General features: G+C 48.7%; 1 protein-coding gene across 7 annotated transcripts in view; it reads right to left on the bottom strand.

The window, feature by feature from the left end:
* The window catches only part of CLEC16A (C-type lectin domain containing 16A), a 227,540-nt gene that overhangs the window by 13,666 nt on the left and 188,375 nt on the right, over nucleotides 1–25,499 (bottom strand). The gene's annotated exons all lie outside the window — the stretch shown is intronic.

Below are 25,499 nucleotides of genomic sequence, written 5' to 3'. Positions count from 1 at the left end.
CCTCAAGATACCCCCTGCTAGAAAATTCGCTCTGCCCTGGCATGTCTGGCGAATTTGGCATGAGAGGGACGACAGCTCTGTGAAAAGCTACCAGTTACAGTCATGTGCCTCAAAAGGACGTTTGGTCAGTGATGGTGGTCCCATAAGATTATAAGGAGCCGAGAAATTCCTGCCACCTAGCAGTGTCACAGCTGTCATAGTGCAATGCATTCATTGCTCCTGAGTTTGTGGTGACCTGGTGTACACAAACCTGCTGTGCTACCAGCTGTATAAATTATGTGCAGCACATAATACTTAATATTGATGACAAACGACTGTGTTACTGGGTTATGTATTTACTATACTTTTTATTGTTATCTTAGAATGTACTCTTTCTGCTTATAAAAAATGTTTGCAGTAGCTGTGTTTAGCTTGTCTCTTGACTGCCTCATCTTTTCTCATGCTCCATTTAATCTTGTGTTGTTTTGTGCGGTAACATGCTCCACAGGTTTGCAGCCCAGGAGCTGTCGGCTGCACCATGAAGCCCAGGTGTGTGCATGGTAGTGCACGCAGCCTCGGTTTGTGTGAGTGCACACTGTGATGTTCGTCCAATGACGAAATCGCCTATGATGCATTTCTCAGAACAGATGCCCGCTGTATGACTGTAATGACTGCACAGAATTTCACGTGGCCCTCGAGCAACTCGGTTTGGAGAGGGGACGACACACTTCACCATGCAGAAACCCCGGAACACACAGCCTGTGCCATTTCCCGACTGCCAGGTGGGCTTGTCATCACCAACTTCTCATCAGCCCACTGTGGTGGGGACACGATGAGAGAGCGTCCATTAAACTCCTGCACGGGGCTTGGCACGTGGTGAGAGCAACGTGCTCTTTATGATGAAAAGGGGCCCTGCTGCAGGAGCCCGCCCAGGAGCCGCTCTTCAGTAGGCAGGTGCTTGTGCACACCGTGATGTCTGTCTTTTTTACAATCTGCGTTTCTAAAGGGCCATAGCTTCTGATTTTATTCACTAAATACATGAAAGCTCCAATGGAACAAATGCCCATCAATGACCCCAGGAGCCTGTGCACACCTTAGTGGTTCCTGCTTCATCCCCTGCAAGCTGGACAGGTCTACCATACAGGTGCTCTGTGGGCCCCACTGCTTTCGCTCGGTAATTCAGAAGCAGCATCAAGTTGGGGAGGGAAAGGGGGGCAAATCCTCCTTCCAGCTGAGAGTGGGGATCCCGATTCTCCTGGGATCAGCAAACCTCTCCTCTTCCTGAGTGCACTCCCCCCAGCCAGCCCCAAAATTAATTCACACCACCTGCACTGCCTGAACCTCACACAGCCCAGCTCCTGCTGACACTTCTTCCAGAAGTTCTCCAGGCCCTGACCTTGTCTTTTTCAGAACTCAGGAAGGTGGCAGGGTGCTGAGCAGGGGTGCCTGGTAAGTGAAGTTATACTGGCACAGCCATAGTCCTTTGCTTACATATCGTCTGTGGCTGCCTTTGAGCTATAGCAGCAGCACTAAGTAGTTGCCATAGGAACCACATGGCCTGCAAAGCCCAAAATATTTTACTCTCTGGCCCTCAGTGGAGCCTGGTAGGGGATGGAGCAGGGACTCTGGCACCAGGAAAGTCTGGGTTCCATTCCTGACAGGTTCACTTTCCAGCTACGGGCCTGGGCAAGGCTACACTTCCCTGGGCCTTGTCCCTTCACCTATCAGTGGGTGGGCACAGGGCCTGGCTGGGGGTGGGGTATACAAGGGTACCTGCTGCTCTATCCCTCCCTTAGGACTTAGTAGGACCCTACACCTGGCCACCACAGAGGGGCTATTTTGCACTATTTGTGTGAAGTTATTTTTGTCTAAGGAGCAGCTTCTTAAAAGTCATGCCTCTATTTATATCCCCAGCCAGGCCCTTCTCGTTTGGGACGATGTAATGGCAGGTGGATGTGAGGTCTGGTGGGAGCATGGTGGGTAAATTCACCCACCCCTCTTTTGTAGAGGACGAGACTCCCTGCCTCCACCTATGGGCGGAGGTCAGAGGAGCAGGATTAACACGCCAGAGTTCCTAGGAACAGGCACTGAGTGATATTCTGTGTGCGTGGTGGGGGGAGGGTGTGCCTCAGATGAATGATGACACACACAGAGACAGATCCCAACACCAGTCAGGAAGATCCCCAGGGGTAATCAGCCACAGCCCCACAGAACCAGCTTTATAGCTGCTTACTTCTTAATCACTCAAGTGGTAAACCCCCAACTTCACAAGCTGTTTACCTGCCTCGAAAATGAATCGTCCCTCAACAAATCAAAATGTCAAGATGGCTTTTCCTGAGCCGCGTATTTATCAGAGCCAGGAAAAGAGGGCCTGCAAGTGTGGGAACAGAGTCAGGACTACGCCCCCCGCCCTCCCCACAACGCCTCAGCCGAGGGGATGAATGAAGGTGGCCAGTCGCCCCTTCTCTCAAGACAGAGGTCTTCTCCCTCAAGCTTTGTAAAGCCCTGGTTTATTGCCATAAGACACTGCAGCTGGGGCCTGGAGGGTGGCAGATGAGATGCTGAAGCTGCAGTCAGACTACTAGAATTCCTTTGTCTTGGGAATGGGTTGGGGGTCAGGCCATTGATTGGTAATAAATACTGCATTTCTGTTGTATGTGCTGAGAGTTAAATAGACCAAAAAAAAAAAAAAATCACCGGTTTGTAGGGTCTAGGTAGGCAGAGGTCACTGAATCCATCTCTCCCTCACCTGCTGCTATAAAAATTCACCTTGCCTTCTTTCCTCTCCCCTCCCCATGGCACTGGGAACCCAGGAAGGCTCAACAATGTTTTTTTTTTTTAAATCTGGGTGCCCAGATCCCCCCTGCAATTTCAAGGGGCTCCTCCCCAATGGAGGTGTCAACCACCTTGAGTCAGTTTGACATGTCAGAGAGTCAGAAGGCCACTGAAGAGAACTTAGGACAAGGGCCTGTGACTGCAGTGCCTGTCCTCCTCTCCGGTACTTGCTACGTCCGGGCGAGGCAGCTCCTGAAGACCTGGCTTTGGCGGAGGAGCCAAGGGGCTTTCTGGGCATGAGTTAATGACACATGGAATGCCCACTACTGGCACACACACGGGCAAGCCAGAGGTCATGGGACAAGGGCACAGGCACAGACGCTTCCCTGAGGGCTTCTCCAGCAGATATAATTCTTGGCTCTCCCACAGCATGTCTCAAGAGCAGCCTGCAAAAGGTGTATCAAAGGCCGAAATATTTCCACACTACCTGACTGATTCCACATCTAGAAATGTGTGCCGTGGAAGAGATCCACACAGTGAACTACACAGGTGTTCAAAGCACTGGTGTGTGCAACAGGCAAGTGGAGTCGATCAGAACGGCCAACAACAGGGAAAGGCCAAATGAATGCTAACACGTCTAGATGACAAAATCCTCTGCTGCTGCTGAAAATCTGCTATGCAAGAAGATAGAGTGTAAAGAGAAACGCTCAAGACATAGTAAATGAAAAGAAGGTTCATAAAGGCATGTCCCACATGCTCCCACTGTTCTAAAAAAAAACACACAAAATGCAGGCTCTGCCTCCTTCCTTGTACAGAACAGAACAGATAGGCTGCAGGGATCAGAGCTGAAGTCGTAGGAGAACCCAGTGGTTTTATTAAGGTGAATTTTATTTTTTGTGCTTGCCTGAATTTTTCAAGATTTCTACAACAAACATTCATTTAAACCAGGAAAACAAAGGAAGGTGAAGGAAGGGACACAAGCTGCCTGGGAGCTGGACAGGCTCAGGCTCCCAGGTCCCTAACACGCCCCTGGGATCTGTTCTGGTTTCCAAACTCTCTCCCCAGACTCACTAAGAGCCTCCCCAAAGCCGGAGCTAGGTGCGATGCTCCAGAAACGGCGGACCTGTGCCAAAGACGATATCCAGGAGGCCGCATTTCCTAGGGGGAGGCCAGGTCTTCTTGCTGCTCTTTGGCTCCCTTCTGCCAATTATTCTGGGAAGATGAACTCCTGAGTAAGTCTCTGGCATTTGTTAAGTACAAAAAAATACAACAAAAAGGTCTGCCTTCTATTTGAGGACAACTGATAGAGTGAGCACTAGGCTGGGAGTCAGGACTCCAAGTTCGAATCCTAACTGCCCAAATGGCTTTGTGATCTTGGACAAACACCCTTTCCCATCTTAGTGAGAATCTCTTGGCTTAAGTAGTCAACAGTTTTCTTTTTACTTCTAAATCTGAATCTGATTTGAACTGTGATAAGACACTGAAAAATACACTTTGAATATACTGTTTACACACCCCTTCACTTTGGATAGCACACCTACTAAGTTTTCCTCACAGACAGCCAGGTTGCTGTGTGAGTGTGGACCCAGGTCTGGCCAACAGCAGCCCAGGGGCTTGTGGATATGATGTGCTTGGCTCACATCATGTGTGTGTCTGTTTGTTTTAGGTACTACCATTTTATACACTGGAAGATTTCACATGCAAATCTGAATTTCTGGCTTCACACAAAATAGAAAGATCTGGCATGACTGGGCCCTATTCCCATATGACAACATCTGGAGGGAGTGAGTGAACTGGTCCCTCCCCTCCCCAACTTGACTTTTATATCAACTCCCTCCTCAAACCCTACCCCTCAGAACCCACGGGTGAATGTGTTGGGATGAGGCCACCTGCCTTTGGCAGCCTAGGCAGGTCCTCATACTGCAAAACAAGAACCACTTTCTCTCTGCCTCAGCTGGGCTGTTCTCTTAGTCCAAAATTCCTTATTGCCTCTTTTCAGTTTTCACAAATCCCTTCCCCATTCTTTAAGGCTCTCTCAGCTTAGGGTCAGCTCAGCCCAGCCACAGCATGGTGGGTTTGATTGTTCTCTCCCCTGTGCTCCTGTGCCTGCCCTGTCCACCTTGGGGCTTCATCAGCTATATAGGAGTTGGCCTTCTCAAGTAGGGAATAAGAAACTTGACTTCCAAGGTGCTTTGTTATTTTGTGCAATGACTATCATTACTTTCACGGCTAGCATCTGGAATCCTCTGTGGTCAAGAGGGTTTTGGACAGCATTTCTGATACTGTGAGCTGTTTCCCAATATCCATTTTCCCCTTCGTCTGCAGTTACAGAACTTGGCAGCTAGGCATGGCCAGGTGACTAAGTGGTAGCCAATGAAATAGAAATAAATGTGGCATGTTGGATTTCAGGAAGACTTCTTAAAAGGAAAGACGTGTGCCTTCTTTCATTCTGCTACCTAAATCATGGATGTGATGGCTGGAGCTCCAGCAGCTACCTTGGACCATGAGAATGAATCACATATTAGGGAGCATTAAGATGGCAGAACATTGAGCAAGAAGGAGCTTGGATCCCCGATGTCTTTGTGGAGCCCTTGACTACCTTTATTCAGGTTTTCTCTGCCTGAGAGGGTAACACACTTCTCTTTTGGATTTTTCTTTACTATGTGGTTGAACCTAATCTTAACTGACATTTGTGAAAAATCACTGTTAATGCAGGGAATGTGAGCTGAGTGCCATAGGGACAAGGAACTGGCTGACTTCCACAGCTTCCAGTGTAGGGAAAGCTGCCCTGCACTTTTTGGGGGAAATCTGAGAGTGGTGGCATGAGAGAAAAGAGGGGAAGGGTCAGCTGAAATGGGGAGGTGACTTTCCCACAATCCCCCATATCTTTAGGAAATGCTCCTTCAAGTCTTTCTTTGCTTTGTGCAAGTGGACTTTTTTTGGTGGAAACCAGTGAAGGGAACTGAGTTTTTGGGGGGTTTATACCAGGTCACACAGAGATTATGCATAAAGGCCAAGACCTGGAAACAGTGGGGGTGCAAGAGACTAAAGGGTGGTAAGGCTTGCATATGTATGGGCCAGAGAACTCGGGGTGGAGGGGGTTGAGCTAAATGTTTCCTCAATTTCCAAGGAGCAGAGAGGCCCTCGCTGACCTCTGTAGTCTGCTCAGAGCTTGTGCTGTCTGGCAGACTGTAATTCCTCCAAGGGCATTGGCTGTGTGACTAAAGTGCAATTATTTTGGGTTAAAAATTGGAAGATGTGCAAACTATCTAAGAATGTGAGGGATTCCACAGGGACCTCTTTAGAGAGCTGAAGTGAAAGGGACCCAGCTGGCTTAGAATTCATCTCAGGGATTCCGTACTCAAGGAGCTCAGCCTACGGCCTCATCCCCTGCAGTGGCTCTTCTGTATCATCTGCTTCTGGGAAGGACTGGGAAGGACCCAATACTGATACCATTAAAACACAAACTAAATGATGAGAGTCCAACAATAAAAGGTGGGTAGAAAGTGAAGTTACCCTAGAAGGACTTCCAGCTATGGGAAGCTGATGTCAACACTTGGTTCTGAGTTCCCTGGGAGCCAAGATCTCAAGGAAAACCTGACTCTCGAGACATTCCAGTGCATGTGCTAGGTCCCCATCCCATTATACCCTTCCAGGCAATGTCACCAAAGGCAGCTTCCTGGAAGAGACAGCAGTCTGGCTGGAGATAAGGCCTAATTCTGGGAAGATCCCACCATATCACAGTGCTCTGCAAACTTTCCTCCTCAACAGTGGGACTCCAGTTCATATACAGGATGAAAATGGAACTTGGAGTTATACCTGCAGAGATATCTGTTTGTCCCCAGATACCTCTGCAGATCCTACCTTTGAAAATCACAGATGAGCAAGTGGGTACTTTAAAGGCTCAAGCCTATGGGCTGCAAACTTGAGAACCACTGGGCTGGATGGGTAACATCAGTGAGTGAGGAAGGGCTAGGGTGAAAGGTTGATAGTCCTCCCTGCTGCCATCAGTTCCCCGCTTGACTGTGACATGGCACAGAGAAACACGTCGCAAATGACAGGGACTGGGGAAACTACACAGTACAGCCCCTCAGCCTCCCCTGACTGCTGCCGCCTGAGAACACGGGCTTTTGTGTGGCCATGGTTTCCTGTTCTTCAAGAGAGGCCGGGTATCTGGATTATTAAAAAAACCTTATTTTTATTTATTTATTTTATTTTTATTTTATACTTTTTTAGAGAGAGGGGAAGGGAGGGAGAAGGAGAGGGAGAGAAACATTGATGTGAGAGAGAAACAGCGACCGGTTAACTCTGGCACGCGTCTGACTGGGGACTGAACCTGCAACCCAGGCACGTGCCTGACCAGGAATCGAACCAGTGACCTTTCACTTTGCAGGATGACACCCAACCAACTATGCCACACTGGTCAGAGCAGGTGTCTGGATTTTTGTGTAAAACCTCCTGGTTTTTAAAATTAGTAACAACTTAATTCACATCCCTATTTTAAACAAAAAGCAGGCAACCCCAGGCAAGCCAAACCAAGTGCACCTCCTGTCCAAGGGGGCCATCAGCCATAGCCTCTGCTCCAGGTTGATTCTGGGGTGTTGCACATCGAGGCCCCCTTGCCTAAGCTCCTGACATGAGGGGCCTCTGAGTCTGAAGTACATGACCATTTAAGTACAAGCCATTTAAGTCTCAGCAAATGTGTTTCAAAGAAGTCCAGTTTTCAAGAGATCTCTTTTAGGATAAAGCTCTTAAGATTTTGAGGGAAGAGCTGTCTGCCCTAACCAAAAAATAAAAATAAAAATAAAAAATAATAATAAAATTTATTTATGCTGGTTTTACACTGAAGAGCATAAAATAAAGCCCACCAAGGGTTGATTCAGGAGAAGCAACCCATGCATTTTCGACAATCTCCAACTTGAATGAGGACCACGGGGTGGGCGAGGGTGCACTGAACTTGCCTTCCATTAGCAAATTCATTCCACTCGGCCTCAGCTCAGGTTTCCACCATGTAGTGTTTGGATTTTCTCACCACCCCCTGATGCTGGGAAACAGTAAAAAATCAATTGGCCTTGTGACCTCGTGCACAGAACTGAAGACAGCAAGTGCGGCCATGGCCTATTTCTCCCCTCGCTGGCTTCTTCCTCAGCTCTGCCCTTTCACCCCACAGTACTGTCAGCCAGGTCCCTGGGGTGAGACAGGAGGGGGTGGGACAGGACTGAGTTTGGGACTCCAGCCTGCGGGTGGCTCCGGACTGACTGTAGCATACAGGGGCTGCAGGCAGCGCAGGGCTTTTTCATCCCTGCTTCTGACTCAAGAGACTGCTTCCTCCTCACTGCCACTGGGAAGATGAGACAGATGATGGAAGACAGTGGGGGACAGGGGCCACTGAGTGGGGGGCCACACCAGAAAAGCCAAACTACCTGAAGGTGTTGGGGGGAGGGGTGCTGAGGAAGCAGGGTCAGAGTCAAGTCAAACAGTGAACCACTGGGCCAGGGGAGGCCCGGGTGCTCACCCAGGACTTCTCTCGAAATTCACACAAAACGATGGAATCTACCAACACAGGTGCAAGTTCAGAATGGCATCATCTCTGCAGGCCAGCAGGACCCTTGGGGTTCCCTCCCAGTCCCCTCACTCACTGCCAGGACCCTGACACTTGAGGGAAGGTGGAAGACAGCCATCTGCATGGAGACTGTCCTTCCAACTCCCTTTAGTGAGCCACACCTGAGTTAGTGTTGCAGGACCGTGAACAAACTGGGCTTTAGGGGCAACCTTTGGGCTTCCCCAACAATGGTTACCTTATGTGATTTCTGATTTTCTTTAAAAAAATATGTTTATTGATTTTAAAGAGGTGGGTAGAGAGAGAGAGAGAGAGAGAGAGAGAGAGAGAGAGAGAGAGAGAGAGAGAGAGAGAGAGGAGAGAGAGAGATCGATTGGCTGTCTCCCATACATGCCCTGACTGGGTATCAACCCTGCAGCCTAGGTATGTGACCTAAAGAGGAATCAAACTTGCAACCTTTTGGTGTATAAGATGATGCTCCAACCAAATGAGCCACACTGGCCAGGGCTGATTTGCTAATCAGATGTCTGGGAAAGTGGCATTTCTATGGCCTCCTCGGCTAAGCCTGAGCAACCTCATCCTAGATCACTGACTGGCTGCACCTCAGAATGCTTACAGACTTTTACTTCTGGTTGCTTTTTAAGGGATAACATGTCCAATATACAAAAATAGCTGGGAACTTGCAGAATCTTTTAGCCTATAGCTCTTTATCCATAGATAAATCCTCTTGGATTTTAAGGACTATATTTGAAAATGCGCAGAAGAGAAAAAATGGTCTTTCAGTATCTTGCTTTCTCTCTTTGCATCATCTCTGTTCCAACTTTGCCCCTCAAAGTGTTTGAGTTCCTGGGGTGAAGCCTGCCTGAGTGGGCTGCTACCCATGGGGAAGACCCAAGGTCTAAATGTCCCTTTGCTGCCAGGGTCATCTAGGCTGTATGAATGCCAGCATCCAGCTGTGCTCAGCTGGGCTGGCATTCCTTTGCGGCCTCGGACATGGGCACCCTCCAGGCCACAGAGGGTCGGCTGGTATGTGGACACGGGTAAACTAGATCCCTGAGGATCTCTTACAGTGACATGACCTCGCCTGGATTTTCAAAACTGAAGGTTGCCAGGATGTGGGCTTTACTCCCAAGGACGAGGTCCCTGCCTGGCCCAGCCCTGCCCTCTTCCAGTGGTATTACCGTCTGTACATTAGTAAGCAAAGAACTCCACAAGAGTCTTTCAGCACAGTCACTAGCAAGCCTATCAGTGATGGCTGCCTCTCTATTGAGGCAGAGAACGGTGCTAAAAGAACAGCGAGAGGGAGGTGGGCTAGACAATTATTAAGGAGTGTTTTCAGGCACAGGCAGGGGGGCCATGACTCCTAACTCCTCTGCCCCAGAGCCTAAGGGGGCCAAACCTGGAATCATTGGCCAGGGATGGCATGGGTCAGCTAAAGCCCTGCTTGCAAAGGACACCTCCTGAGATTCTCATGGACCCAAGGATCGCCTGATTTTTTTCTGGCAAGTCTCTCAACTCATCAGCCTGCTCTGTGTTCACAGGCCAGAAGTGAGGAAGGCCCCAGGGAGCACACCCTACACTGACATGAATGCCTAGCCTTGTGTGTTCTCCAAGGTGGTATTGTGTAAAAAAGCCAACGAATTAGTCTGGATCTGCTGCAAAAGGCACATACATTCGACACCTACTTAATACACTCCAAAAGCAGAACCACACACCTGTGGTCCTGGTTCCATCTGCATGTGTTTGTCAGGACTTGGGTTCTGCAGAGTGGGGTGGTTAACTCTTGAAGCGGGGCCTCTGCCACTGTGTTTTAACAATTGGGGTTAGGCCAGACAGAGGATGATGCACTACTACATATCATCAGCAAAAAATACTGGAGACACTATCTGGACGTATGTGGGTCAGACAGGATCAGGGAGTGTGTGACAAAGACTGCGATGGGTACTGGCCCAGAACAAGCTTCAGAAGCATCACTGAGGTTGTCAAGCAGACCGGACTCTGTGAAGTTCTGTCACGGCAGACCTGTGGGACACACAAGCAGGGGCTGTGCATGTGGCACTGTCATCTGCAAGGGAGGGGCCTTGAGAAGGACAAATACTTGGGTCTGGCCCCCTGGGGAGCACGCAGCTGCAAGGGAATCACTGACCCTGGAAGCCTGCACAAAGTGGGGTGACGAAAGCGCACCTCAGGGGCCTGAAAGGGCTGAACGAGTCGACAGAGTCTGGATGTTCAGCTAGCACGAGCTGGGTTGATTACTTAATTGGCATTTATGGTCCCTGGAACTTGGGCTCAGTGAGGTAAGAACTGGGGATTTTTATTTTTATAAATGTCTTTACACATGGGGTGTGTGGCAGAAGGAACGGTTTAGCTCTTTAGAAAAAACACCACCACACAAAGCAAAATTCTTCTTCATGCTTGCTGCTGTGACTAAAGGTTTTAGGAGTTAACAAAGTGAGTAACTTTATATATCTAAGTTTAAGGGATTTCTATGAAAACAGTAGATGAGAAAATGGACTATTTTTACCTCAATTCTTTTATGCTTGGGTTCAAGGCACATGTGACTATGTTCTGTTTGTTAGTATTTCTTTGCTACAGAGTGGAATGTATTAGGTCGAACTGTATGAAATTGACTATATTCAACCATTACAACCCACCAAAATGGCGATTTCATACAGTTCAATCTAACTGGGATTTGTCCCTTTTAAAGATCTCCACTGGAAATAATTCATGGAGGGAGGAGAGGAGAAACAGTATATTCAAACGAGTAGCTTTCCCTAGTTCTCCCTGTTTGGTTTCCATCTCTGCCTGTGTGTGTGTGCGTGCTCCTCTCTCCAGCCCGGATTCATCTTTTCATTTCCAAAAGGCAGCAGCTGCAACAAAGTGCCTGGAAACGGTCTGGACACTTAAGGAGGTGTGTCTTCTTGATGGACAAGCCCTGAAAGGGGGATTACAGGATTCAAAGGGGCTTCTCGGAGGTGCGCCGGCACAATCTGTTTTCCCTTGCAAACGTTAAGCTAGTATGTTCAATGTTAAAATCACTCTGGCTATTCTGCATTTGTAGTTTTGACTTATTTTTTTAGTATTATTAATATTTCATCATAAAAGTATTGATTTCCTTTAACTAAGAGACTTTAAAGTTTGCTGCATCCTTAAGCATGATTTTATTATGTCTTGGGGCCAAATGTTTTTCCCTCCCCCAAAAGGAATGCTTTTCCTTTTATATGATGTGTGTCAAGAAGAAAAGAGGAATTGATTCACAGAATTCTGCATTACAGGCAACTTTTAAGGAGTGTTGTCTGGTAGGTATGAGCGGATAGACGTTTTCTAAACATGTCCACAGTGTTGCATTGTTAAGTCCTTTTATCTCTTAGAGGTAAGAACCAAAGCACAAGATTTGCATTAAAACACAAGTTAGCTCCAAAACAACTAATATGGGAATATTAAGACAATTCCAGACATGAAGCCAAAGCTTAGAAACTCCTTATAAGTGCTCCAGGACCCATAAAAATCTCAGTTTGCACATTGCCATCTCCTCCTTCCTTTAAGACCGCCAACAGAGAAGAAGAAATACTGCTTGTGTGAGGTTGCCCACAAGAGGCTCTATTTCCCTCTCGATCTAAGTACCTGTGTCAGTCGCCAGTGCAGAGTTAGGGAACGCCTGCCCGGTTTTACAGAGCCCATCCAGGAAGTGGGTGGAGGGCAGTAACTGGCAACACAGACGAAGTGCTCTGAAATGTTTAAATATTGAACATCCTTTCTCCTTCCTCCACATTCATTATTAACTTGGACCCATATCATTGTGCACATTGACCATTTCTTCCCAAGAATCCAAGACACAATGGACAATGCTCAGGGCTGGCAGGTGGGGGTGCAGCTGAGATTTGGGTATGTTTCTTTCATGCCCTCGCTGGAAACCCTTTACGGTCAGCCCCACGTTCTTAGAGCCATGAATTCCTGGAAACGTCTCAGCCTTTCAATGACCCCTGGCATCCAAATGCAAATAATTAGAGACCCAAATATTGACAGACTTCCCCTTCCGAAGAAGGGAGCAGGGAGGCTATATGAAAGACTGTCACCACCGGACAAAGGGGGCTGGGGAACATCATTCAGACAGGGGCCCTGTTGTTTGGGACAGACACGCGTCCCTCAACTTCGCCCAGGGAGAAACAATGCCATGACGCCACATGAATGTCAGAAGTGTTTGCTAAAGCAGTCCGTCTGCACCCAGCAGATGTCCTTTGCTCAGTCACCAGACAGCTGGGAGGGGGGCTGGCAGTGGACCTGCTCTGTCACATTAAGTACATCAGACGTCAGCAGGCTGGGCCAGCAGCGAAGCAAACTCAGCCTGGGCCAGCACCATTCCTTGGGAAGATGACCATTTGGGACTGGAAATATAAACCTAAACTCTCTCCAGAAAACATGGCAGCACCTCTTCTTGGGAACAAATAAAGGAGGGGGAGGGGGCCCGGCCATCATTGCCATGCAGAAACCAGCTGCCCCGTCAGAAAAAAGATCCTCTGGGTCTGCTGGCAGGATAAGCTGGTGACAAGCATTCATTTTTTCCTGGGCTTTTATCTGTTCAAGTGAAATTGTCCCAAATGACCGGCCTACAGCCCTCACTTTCCTTTAAAAGACAGCACTACATTTCAGATCGATGTTTGCCCCTGAAACGCTGGCTAAATTTATCCTTCCCTGCATCCTGCTCTCTGGCGCGCAGCACTGGCCCTTGCCCTGCTGAGTGAAGCGTCTGTCTTCCCACGCCGCTCCGAGATGGGAGCGCTCCAGCACCCAGCCCTGTGCTTCTCATCATCACACACATAACGCTCCCCAGTTCTCTTAAGGATTCCTCTGCTGCCTCCTTTTCTGAAGTCCTCGTAAATTAAGCTCCTGCTTCTTTAGCTGGCCCCAGCTCTCCAATTCTACCCTGAAAGGCCATCTAGTTGCCTCTCTTTGAATGGCTCTTGAGGACACCCTCCCTACCCCCGAGTGGCTGATGCTTATTATCTGATTGCCTTTCGAAGGAATGGGATGATGTAGGCTGCTGCCGTGGGCTCCACAAACTGAACCAAAGCAGAGAACTTCTCTCTCCTGGTCTCGCTTGGCAAGTAGCCCTGTGTGAGTGAAGCTGCCCTGACTGATTTAATGTCTGATGCCCAGAGAGCCCAGTCTTTCTGAAATCTTTATTCATATATGCAGTTGCAAGAGAAACATGCCCTAAACAGACACTTTGAGCTACAGTTTCTATTTTGCTGTTAACCTACAGACTCTCTCTTGTTGGTAGGAATAAGAGATCAAATAGAAATGAGACGACAGAGAGAACACAGGCGCCCATGCCGGCAGGTGTGTGCACACATGCCGTGAAGACGCCTGCCTGAGCCTTGACACACCCAGCAGCCAACATCTCTGAGAGCCACGGGGCAAGGTGCTATCAAGAGACTTAAACATAGGTATTCCCAGGGACCCTAAGGAATGGTTTCTAAAGGAATAAGTGGAAGCATGGACAAAGATTTCTATATAAGGATATTCATTGCAGGGTGATTCATAGTGCAGTAGAAATAGCTTAAATAGCCAATATAAGTGGGCTGGTTAAGTAAATTTTGGCTAATTCAGGATTTTACAAATTGAATTCTCTGGCCCCCACCCCAGTTCTTATACTGAAGTCCTAATCTGCAGGACCTCAGAATGCGACTTTATGTAGAAATAAGGTCATTCTGTAGATGTAATTAGTTGAGATGAGGTCAATAGGGTAGGCCCTAACCAATGAGTAGTGTCCTCCTAAAAAGGGGGAAATTGAGACGCAGAGGCATATGCAGGGATAATGCCATGTGGCAGTGAAGGCAGCGACTGGGGCGATACTTTCACAAGCCAAGCAACAACATGATTGCCAGCACACTACCAGGAGCTAGGAGGGAGGCAAGATTCCTTATCATCATCCCCAGAAGGCACCAGCCCTGCTGAGTCCTGATCGCAGACTTCTGGCCTCCAGACCAGTGAGATAACAAATTTCTGTTGTTTAAGCCGCCCAAGTTATGGTATACTTTGTTATGGTAGTCATAAGTAACCAACAGACAACGGACTATTATGCAGTCATTAAAAAGGAAGCTTAGGAAGAGGTGTTTTGCAGCATGGGGGAATGCTCCTGACATAGTAGTGACGCTGTTAAAAACAAAATGCCATGCCCCAGTGGTTCTGATCTTGGGCTACATGTGTGCACAAAGAGGTACATGCAAGGATGCCCACCGTAGGGCCAGCTGAGATAGCAGAAACTCAGAAACGAAGAAACTCATGTATCCACACTGGAATACACGGCCATATAAAGAAGTGAGTGAAATCTGTATGCATTAACACAGAAAGATTTTCGATTCACAGCAGTGTCTGAAAATCACGCTGCAAAAAGGTACGCAGAATTATCACTCTGTTTAGGTTAATAAAAAAAGGCAGCTCAAGTTATAAGACAATGATAGATTTATAATCCCTTATGTTAAGCCCTTGAGGCTAGAAGTGTTCTGGAATTCAGAACCTCTGAGGGTTAAAAGGCCATGTGGTGCCCACATGTGTATTAGGGCACCTGAAGCAGGAGATAATTCCTACTTCATGCACTTCAGCTGGGTCTCAGGCAGCGCAAACTGAACATACTGAATTTCCGCAGGAAGAAAACATTCACCTTCACAACAAATGGCACGTGCAACTCTCATAAGCAGCCTATAAATAGTTCAGGGCAGGTTGTGCCAAATATTGCGTTATAAAACCTCTTTTGGTTTTCAGTGTTATTTGGATTTAATAATTGCAGAAGGGTTGTGGCCCTGTCCCATCCCTTGGCTGTGGGCACACACATGGCATGCCACTGCCAACGGAAGAGTCTGGAAGGAGATTCGCCAAACTGTGGGATGTCTGGGGAGGGGTGAAAACTGAGGTGAGTAGTCAAAGGGAACCTAAGTCCTGTCAGTAACATTTTAATTTTTTTAAAATGAAGAATCAGCTCATGTATTTCTTGGCTAAAGAAAAAAAAAAACAGAGAACACACAGATAAGAAGAAAACTGAAATATTAATGATGCTTTTTTCTGGGGTGGCAGTGGAGTGTGATGATTTCTTCTTCCTGGTGCTTTAACAGTTTTCATTGATAATTTTCTACATTTGTGTATTAATGAATACACAATGAGTACAAGGGGCCTGCAGGAACAGCGGCAGAGCTGATAGGGTCCACCCATTTCTGTCGCCAGCTCATCCCCAGGGCCTTGGGGATTTTGTAGGGCCAAGTCCCACTGCTCTCTGACTTGCAGCCGCCGCCACCCCACGTTTGCTCCTGCTCGGCCGGCTCAGCTCAGCCCAGCCCAGCCGCCGCCTCACCTCCATCGCCATGAAATACAGCCCCTTTCCAGGGCCCTGTTCACACACTTGCCACTTTGATTCATCATCTCTCTTACTCTCTCCGTCCTTTATTTTTCTGCCCTCTTTGGCCTTTGATTGCTTTTCAGGAGTTTATCATATTGAACTTTTATCCCTTTCCAGGAAACCCTATTCTTTTTTTCTTCCCTTTCACGATTAATAAATAATTGTGAGAGCACTTCTTTGGACAGAAGCACATCCTGCCTCCTAAAAAGAACTGCTGGAGTGTTTATTTTGGGGCCCTTCTGGGACTGTGAAGGGCAGGCACATTCACCTCTCCCTAGGGGGAGAGCATTTTGGTCCCTCACTGTACTTGGAGGGAGGGTGCCAACCGGGTTCTCATGGTGTGAGCTGCTCTCTGCTCGACAAGACTCCTGTGCTTTCACAGCCATCCTCCAGAGAGGGGAGTGGGAGGGTGGAGCACTGGCCCGAAGGTCTAAGTGCCAGTTATGGGCAGGGAAGCAGAGGTACACATAAGAGGTCAAATGTGGGCTTTGGAGATAGACAGACTGGTTCAAATCCTAGGTCAAGGCTGATTGCCTTGAGCCTTGGTTTCCCTGGGTGCAACTTGGAGGAAATAATTCCTACTTCATGCACTGTTGTGAGGATTAAGTGACAAGAATACACACAACCATGCTTAGCATAGGGGCTGATATACAGTAACTGCTCAATAAACAGCAGCTGGCATTACTAAGTCACAGCACCAGCCGTAGCTCTGAGCATTTCTCTCCAGACACCCTTCACGACTTTCTCCCATACAAAAGGAGGGGCACAGCTTGCCCTGATCATCTCCAGGAAATAACACGGAGCACTGGGGTTAAGAAGTTACTGAAGTGAGTTGGACTGAGTGTCTGACTATCATCCAGCAGCACCAGGAAGTGACTTCCAGAGCGACAAGCAGGTATTGTTCACCTGTTTTCCATCTTAATTCCACAACACAGACTGCCTGCCACTTCAGAGGTTTTCAACAACGCTCACAGCAGTGATTCTAATACCTACTTTCTTTCCCAGAAGTCATGATTCTGAGGTCAGACCACAAGCAACAGAGATTTCTGGAAAGGTATGAAATGCAAACTTATCTCATAATTTACAGGAAAGAAAAGGGAAAAAGAGGCTATTTTACCAGTAAAAACAGAGATTTTTCTTCAAAGTCAAAAAGAAATGGAAAAAAGGAAAATGTTAGGGATGAGGAAGGGTGCCAGGTGAGTCTGGATTGCATCAAGGTTTCCAAATTATTCCAGAATGTGTTGTGGGTTCCAATTTCTTTTTTTTTTTTTTCACATTTGGACTGCTTTACGGAAAATGTTGCATAAATGAGACTATTTTATAGTCAAAATGGGACACAAATGAGATAACCTGGCCTTTAGAAAAAGATGACAACTTTGTGACAGTCTGACTAGTTTAGAGCTGTTTTAAAAAAACATAACAGCTTTATGGAGATATAATTCACACACTGAACAATCTACCCACTTAAGAGGCACAATCCCACTCTATCCCCAGAGTTGTACAGCCACTGCTGCAATTCGTTTTGGAACCAGCTGTGATCGTAACGTGTGGCAAGGGGCTCCAAACACATTTACCGCTGACTCTGCTGAGCGAGCCTTTTAAAGACTGCCCACTCCAGGCTCTGCCATTTAGTCTCTTGTATAAGGCATAAAACATTTCGTTCTTCACATCAGGCCTGAGCGCAAGAAGTTTCCATCCCAATAGAATTCACCAGAAAAATGATGTGGGTCCAATTCCTCTTTCCATGCTCACTGCTAACGAGGGGAGGAGACCTGGGCCATTGTCGGGAGGGAGCCTAGCCAAACCAGAGGCAGGTGTCACGCGGACGGCGATGTGTTCAGTCCTTGGGGATGTCGGCAGCCTGTGGGCTAAGGCATCAGGGCTCTCTCATCCACGTGGGCTCCTGTGTGGGATGGATTCCTGCCCAGCTTTGCTCTTCCACCTCCTCCCAGGTCAGTATCCCTTCCTCAGAGAAGCCTTCCAGATTCCTGTCCAGATCAGATACCTTTGTGGTACACTATCCCAGCTCTCAGTCCATTTCTTCAGGGCCCTGACCATAGTTGGCAGTTCTGGACTATCTATAGCAAAACACAGTGCCTGGGAGCTCCAAAAGGACTAATCGGTTTGGCTCACCTGAGTCCACAGTGAACAATGTCTAGCATGTGAAGACGGTATTGAAGATTTGCTGGCTTGCTCCATCCATCCATCCATCCATCCATCCATCCAGTACTTCCTAAGCACCACCTACCTATATGCCTCCTGGTACAGTTCCAGGAAGCTGGGTGTTTAGCAGTAAACAAAATGCAGTGTCTGCTATCTTGGAGTTTACAGTTCAGTAATGGGATGGGGTAGGAGGAAAGGTAGGGTTGGGGGGGTGGACAATGAAGAAACAGAAAATGCTGGGAGGGGATGAGTGCTACCAAGAGAACTGAGCAGGGCAGGGGGTGCCTGGAGTGGGCAGGGCTGTGATTTACACAGGACAGTCCGAGAAGACCCCCCTTGAGATACTGAGATCTGAGGAATGACCCAAAGACATGAGGGCAGAGCCACTAGGTACCTGGGATGAGAGTGTTCCAAGCAGAGACCACCCAGTGCAAGGCAGAGGTATACCTGGCAGAGGGCCCCATGGCTGCCTTGGAGTGGTCCAGAGGGACAGTGGGGAGAGGTGAGGTCAGTTTTAGAAGAGGCAGAGGGACCAGACTGTGTGGGCCCTTGAGGACCACTGTAAGGCATCTGGTTTTCATTGGGAGTGAAATAGGAGCCAGTGACAGGTTTAGGCGGAGGATGCACGATCTCACTTAGATCTGAAAAGGATCTTTCTAGCTATAGTGCTGAGAACAGACCAAAGAGGCCACAATTTTGAAGGCCAAGATCAGGAGCCAGCAAACAATATTCTTCAGGTCAATTCCCCAAATTCAGTAAAGGGCCTGTTTTTGAAAGTAAAATTTTACTGGAATGCAGCCACACCCTCATTTGCATATTGTCCGTGCCTGCTCGGCCTGTGTCCGAGTCAGATTGCAACAGAGACCACGTGGCTCGGGCTCGCAGAGCCTTAACTGTTCACTACCTGGCTGTTGAAGAAGTTTGCCAATCCCTGGCCTAGGAGATGGGGTGTAGGTCAAAGGGGACTGGATTCTGGCAGCATTTCCCATGTAACAACATTGACAGGCTAGGTAAGCTTTGGCTCTGGAGTGGTTGAACCAGTGATCTGGTTTGCAGCTGTTTAAGGGGAAGACATGTTTTCAGCTGCCTCTTTTTTCCAGCTAAGTGTGGGTAATAGGATCCCAAGGGCAGCCCAGTCTGGGGCCAGCCCCTGTGAACAACTGCTTTCCTGCTCCGAGGGCTGTGTGTGGTCAGTTTAGGGGGCAGCCCTTAGCCCTCCTGCTCGAACCTATCAGTGTGCCCCTGGGCCCTCAGATGAAGTCACAGGTCATCCCCATGTGGTCTCACCTCCTGTTACTCCCACCCCAAATGGCTCAGGCTGCTTGCAGGACTCAGGTACCCACTGTGTTTTCATAGCCAGGGATGCCCCACATTTAGCCTGATCCATCCGTCAAGACCTCCTTCCAGTGCCCAGCTTGCCCTCCATTTCTGGGAGGGCCAGCGCTTGTCTTGGGCTCTCACTCCATCACAATACAGATGAAACTATGTAGCAGTAGTGGGTTAGGTGTCACCTTTCCCAGGACACTGTGAACCACTTGAGGGCAGAGCCCATCCTAAACCTTCTACTCCCCAGTTCTGGGCACAGCGTGGGGCAGAGCAGTGCCCATAATGGGTTTCCTGAGAGCATGACAAGCCTTTGAAGAATTGGCATCTCCTGAAACTGAGCCCAGGGCAGCAAATATATCCTGCTCCCTTACTCAGAATTCCCCAGTACCCCAAATTTGCCAGAAGCAGCAGTTCCAATGAAGGGGCGTGCCTGTCTGGGTGTGCCCCGGGCTTGCCATGCTGTCAATCCATCTCCAGGCCATAACTGACACGGCTGGTCACAGGGGTGCATCAGCTCCACGGAGAAGGGACCTTGTGCCACACAAGCCATGGCAAGTACTCAGTGAACATTTGTGGATTAAAGAAATGACAATCAGGTGATAGCATTTGACCCTAATGGTTACCCAGAACCCTCTTGAAAAGCCACCTAAGAGCAATTCAGTGAGATCTTTTTATCTGCAGTAGTGCTGTCAATATTGGATGAACATTAGAATGGTTAGGAAGCTTCAAAAACACCAATGACCCTCTCCTCACTCTGACTTAACTGTGCTGCACTGGTCTTGGACAGTGGGGTTTTTCAAATGCTTTCAGGGTGTCTAGAAATACGAAGCCTATACGAGGGCCACAGGGTCAGGCTGGTTCAGCCCAGGGCCTCAAGCAGAAGATCTTGCATGGCCTGGGACTCTGTGCTTCCAAAGGCTGTTTCTCTGCTCCGACACTGGGAGGGCAGGTTCTACTGAGTGAAGGGGTACTAGTTGACTAAGCTTCCTGATCACCTACCTGGCCATCCCACAAAAGCCACGGAAGCCATGGGGCCATGGAAGGACAAGTCCACCTACTTGGAGAAGCCAGGAGCTGGCCCAAAGGCTATGCTGAGCTGAGCAGGCCTGTCACCTCGGCGATGGGAGAATGAGGTTCCTCTGCTCCTTGTGGATGGTACTGCTGTGCCTTGTTTGGGTGCACTTTTGACCAAGACTCAGGGGTGTGCTACTCTAAGGTGGATCCAGAGAGGCCAGGGGTCAATCAACCAAGTGGTTCGTTGAGAAAACACCCCTTGCCAGGGATAGGGGACAGTTGCAAGGCATGGTTTTGGGCTTCCAGCTGTTAGTGGATCAATAACTTAGAATTGTCCTCCAATGGACTTGTTAGTTTTGATATCTCTGGCAGGCCTCAGAGTCACATCAGTAGTAACACAGGATGGGGAATAAGAGTGCAAATGAGAATGGAGAGAGGAAGGCTGGCAAGAGCGTGGGCCAGAGTCAGGCAGAGGTGGGATGGAACACTGGTGTTGCTGACTCACTGTGCAAGTCCAGGTAAGTCACTTAACCACCATGAACCTCAGGAAACCTCAACTGGAAAGTAAGTGTATGGCTGCCTCTGCCCATTGAGGTTCTGAAGGTATGATAATGAATCCATGGAACGTAGTTGGTACTGCTTGAAGCACAGGTGTCCCATCAACGGGAGCCAGGAGAGCCTGTGGACAATGACAGGGTGCCAGGGAACCAGTGAGACTACCTCCTCCCATCAATGGGAGTCAGGGAGCCTATCCCCTCCCTTCAGTCTGTGCCTTAGTGCTTCCCAAACTCAGGTTCCTCGCACATGCTGTCCCCTGCCTGAAACACTTCTTCACCTCATCATCTGGAATGCTCCAATGAGTCCTTCCACTATTAGCCCATACCACCTACTCAGGGAAGCCTTCCCTGATCCCCGCTAGAGACGGCCAAGTCTCCCATTATTTACTGGTATGATTATTTGAATAGTGCCTGTCACTATTAAAAGACTATAAGCTCCATGTGGCAGGGCCATGAATGTCTGGTTTCCTCATGGCTCTCACCCCAAACCCAAGCACAGCACTTGGAACATAGTAGATGCTCAATAAATGTTTGTTGAATAAAGGAATGAATGATAAGACAAACTTCACGGCATTCCACTGAAGCCTATCTTTGTGGATCCATAAAGGCAAAAAGCTAAAGAAGCCCCCAAACTCGCATCACGGAAGGGCTTAACTACTCTGGGCCAGCCCCAGCATTTCCCAGAAACTTTCTAAATTCATCCCTGACCAGCAGTCCTTAAACTCTTGCTGCAGAAGCTCCTGTGCTTGGCTGGCACACCAGCATTTTTCATGGCGGATCAGTACCTTATTATTTTTTAAAAAGAGTTCTGGCTGAGAGCCAGCCTGGGCTGCAAAAAGTAGGAGAAAAAGCCGTTGATACATCACACCTATTGGGCAAATGTCACTTGGCTTGTGGAAGCCTAGACAAGCACTTAGTGCTGCCGCCAAGCACAGGCATCTCGGCCTGATTTATCAGCAAGCCCTCACAAGCTCACTCTCTCTGCCCAGGAGTGAAGACGGTAGCTCAGGATCCACTTGTGAGGGGCTGCAACTGAGATCATGGTGCCCCAGCTTCCAACTGATGCTCCCCCAGGGCAAGGCCAAGAATTTCTTTAGGTCTCCAGGCCCAGAGTTGGAAGGGCTGATGGGCTGATGGGCTGAGCAGACTGTGGGATGAGATAGCCTAGGAATGGTTTTAGCAACACCAGGTACCACTGTGTGACCCGAGGAAAGTTACTTAACTTCTCTGAGCTTCAGCCTTCTCACCTGATATGTGGGTAGTAACAGGATCTTTCTTCCCAGGTTGCTAAGACCCTTGATTGTGAAGACATTTAGTCTGATGCTGGCAATGCATGAGCCCCAAGAAACACTCCTCTTCAGGGGTGCCATTCAGACATTTCAACCTCAGTATGGCTCAGGGGGCAGAATGCAAAGCATACCACCACTTCCTGGAGGTGGGACCTGGTGGGGCACCTCACCTCTTGAGCCTCAGCTTCCCCATGACATACAGAGATCACAGATGGTAAATGCACTGCCAACCCTGAGGTGCTACACATGTGGGACAGCACCATCCTTACGAACAGGTCTGTCATGAGGCAAGCTGTACCCACACCCGTCACTGACTGACCACGCGAGCCAACATGTAACCCGCAATGCCCAGTTGTTCTTGGCTTCTGGGGGGACCACAGTGCCTCTGCACTGCTGTCTCCTATCCACCCCCCACCCAGGAGCCACAATGAGCTCAAACATGAATCAGGTTGGGCACTTCCCTGCATAAAGCCCCCCAAGTTGCCCAGAGTTCTCAGGATGAAATCCACCACCCTGCCCACAGGCCTACCCTACTCCCTCCTGATGGCCTTCTCTCCTCCCTCCACCTCTCACTCCCTGCATTCCAGCTGAATGGATCCTCTAGGTGACAGCCCTGTCAGGGACGGCCCCCACAATGCTCTGGCAGGGGGGTCATCCCATTCCATAATCTGCCTGCCCCACATGGCTGCTGGCTGCATGAGGGCAGGCATGGGCCTGCAGAAGGCGCTCAGTGCACAGGTGCTGGGAGAATGCACAAGGCCTGTGATGGTGCCTTCTCTAGTGGCTCTAGCGGGGCAGAAGTCCCCTTGCCTGGCAGAGCCTGAGAGTGCCAGCTAGGATACCTGTGAAAGGCCTGTGAGGTGGAGAGCTAGGCCAGCTGTTCCGCGAAGGGCTTGAGCCCTGGCTGGCCACCCTAAGTGAGAGGCCCCGGGCAGGTGCTCTAGCCCCCTGGCTCACTCTCATAAATAGCAGTGGCTACTACAATACTAGGCTGGCAGGAAGCACCTACAGAGCATTGGCCCAGGGCTAAGCGCCTGCCCCTGTGAGACAGGTCTTATCATCAGCCCCATTTTATAGAAGAGGAACCTGAGGTTCAGGGGCTTTAGAGAACTTCCTGACATCACACATCTGTCAATAGATAGGTGTTAACAAAGCCAGATGGGCTGAGTCCAGGGCATGTGGCCCTACCTTCATGGCAGTGGCTCCCTGGCAGAGACATGGCATGGTTTAACCAAATGGTGGCACTTCTGGCACACAGTAGATGCTCAAGTGCTAGTAGCTTTTAAGCTGCTTGAGGCCAGCAGCTTCCTGTGGGTGTCTGAGCCAGCACAAAGAGCCCCTCTGTGACTCAGTGGGGACAGGAGTCAGTGCAGGGTAGTTTCTGCGTTTGCTCTCTGCTGAGGGAGGAGTGAAGAGGTCAGAGAAAGGGGACGATGAGCAGTCCGTGGCCTCCACCAGGCCTGGGCACCATTTCAGCAAGCAAGAACGCTACTTTGAGCCGGTGGACATTTCCCTGGGGCTTCAGACTGGAAATTTGGCAAAAAAAAAAGTGCATTTTTCCAAAACGCCCAAGATTTTATAAATGTCAACTATTTCAGAACATTCTCTAAGTTACTAAGGGTAGTGGCAGTGGTATTTGCAGAGGCTCATTCCATCAACACTGATTCTTCCTGCCGCCTGGCCGTTGAGATGATTTATGAGGACCTGCTCAATCCAAGAGACTGGAGTGTGGGTGGGACCCAGAGCCTGGGACCCAACTGTCGGCCTGTGAAGTCAGCACGCTCAGAAAGCCACAACAAAGGGCAGCTTTAACTCAGACACTCCACGGAGCCTTTAAGTCAACTTAGCAGGAAAGGAAAGAACACTCAGCAGGCGATAACCTTTTTGTCAGGAAGCAGGTAGGTGAGGCGTTCAAAAGAGCAGGAGCCTGAGACCAGACACACACACTCTCTTTCTTCGCATCAACTCGGGGGCCACGGGCGAGTGACTGTGCTGAGTCTTTCCTGTCCCAGCTCTGGAAGTGGGATTAATGCCATGACAGTTTTACATACTTATCTCCTTATTTTACGTGAAAAATTAGCCAGTGCCTCACACAAGTTGGTGTTCAATAAATGAGACCTTTGTCCTGGAGCCTTGACAAATCTGTGATGCTAAAAGTATGCCACAGATACCACGCACCTGAATTTTTACCAACTCAATAGCGTTTTGGGTGAAGCCATTGCACATCAGTCCAAACTTAGCATTTCATGCAGTCGAAGCATTCGCTCCGGAAATCATGCCACCAGGAGGTGGCTTTCAAGGACTTGAACTCTGGAGACAGAGTCAAACAACTCATCGGTCCCAATTTGATGGGCTTCAGACTGTTTTTGCGATTACTCTGGGGCTTAAGGAAGTAGGCTGCTTGAGTGTGAAGAGATGTCACAAAATAGCCATTCCAGCCACACTGGGATAATATTGACTTTTGGCCCTTTGGGAATTTGAGATGTTAAAAAAATAGTACTGTGTGTTTTTTGGAGAAGTACGTTTATACAAAATGCTATGGCTGGACAGCCGCAAATAAAGGAAGCTGTATTCTAGTGATGGGATGCTGGCTCCAGAGAGAAAAGAATCATAGAAAGTCATAACCTCAGCAGAGATGCCAGGAGGCAGGAGCAGAAGCCATTGGCGGCTCCAGTGTACCAAGCTCTGACGTTCTGTCTGGGATGACAAGCCAAGCCATGGGCCAGTGCCTGGAGACCCCTGTGAGCGCCTAGAAACCTTTTTGATCACTGCAGCTCCTGAAGGCCTCCTAGATGGCATAAGATCCACAAGGAATGAGAATTTTGCTGGGTCAGAAGTTGGGAATCATCAAATTGCCCTTGTCAGCTACATTCACATTCACTGGGAAACTAAGGCTCTTTGATATTGTGCCTTGAACTAGCCCTGTGGCATCCCATTTCCTCCAACCACATACTTCACTGGTCACCAAATCCTGTTAGCTCCACAGCCGAGGTATTTCTGGACGCACTTCTTGGTTACTTACCTCAGGGAAATCCTTGCACAAGGGTGCATGGAGGCTCCGATTATTTGTTAAGGACAAAAAAACTGTCACAACCTACACATCCACCAATGTGGGATTGGCTAAATAAACAGTGGTTTGCCCATGTGATGGATTGTCCTGCAGCAGTCAAAAAATGAATGAAGGTGTTCTTGCAGACTTACAAAAAAATCTAAGACATATTTGAGTGAAAATAGCATTCATTGAGGCTTAAAAAAGGCAATGTAATATTATAGTACAAGTAAAGTATGTAAATGCCCAGAAAAAGGTATACAAGGATATACATCAAGCTGAGGAAGAGGGTCCACCTGTGGAGAGACTTTTTCTCATCCATAACATGGGCATAGCACCACCTAATGCACAGGTGGTGAGCACCCAGGGAAGGGCTGAGTGTGCCTTGGGTCTT

Source organism: Desmodus rotundus, chromosome 1 (genome assembly GCF_022682495.2).
Source record: "Desmodus rotundus isolate HL8 chromosome 1, HLdesRot8A.1, whole genome shotgun sequence".
Lineage (NCBI taxonomy): Eukaryota > Metazoa > Chordata > Mammalia > Chiroptera > Phyllostomidae > Desmodus > Desmodus rotundus.
This window is presented reverse-complemented; position numbering and strand designations above follow the sequence as displayed.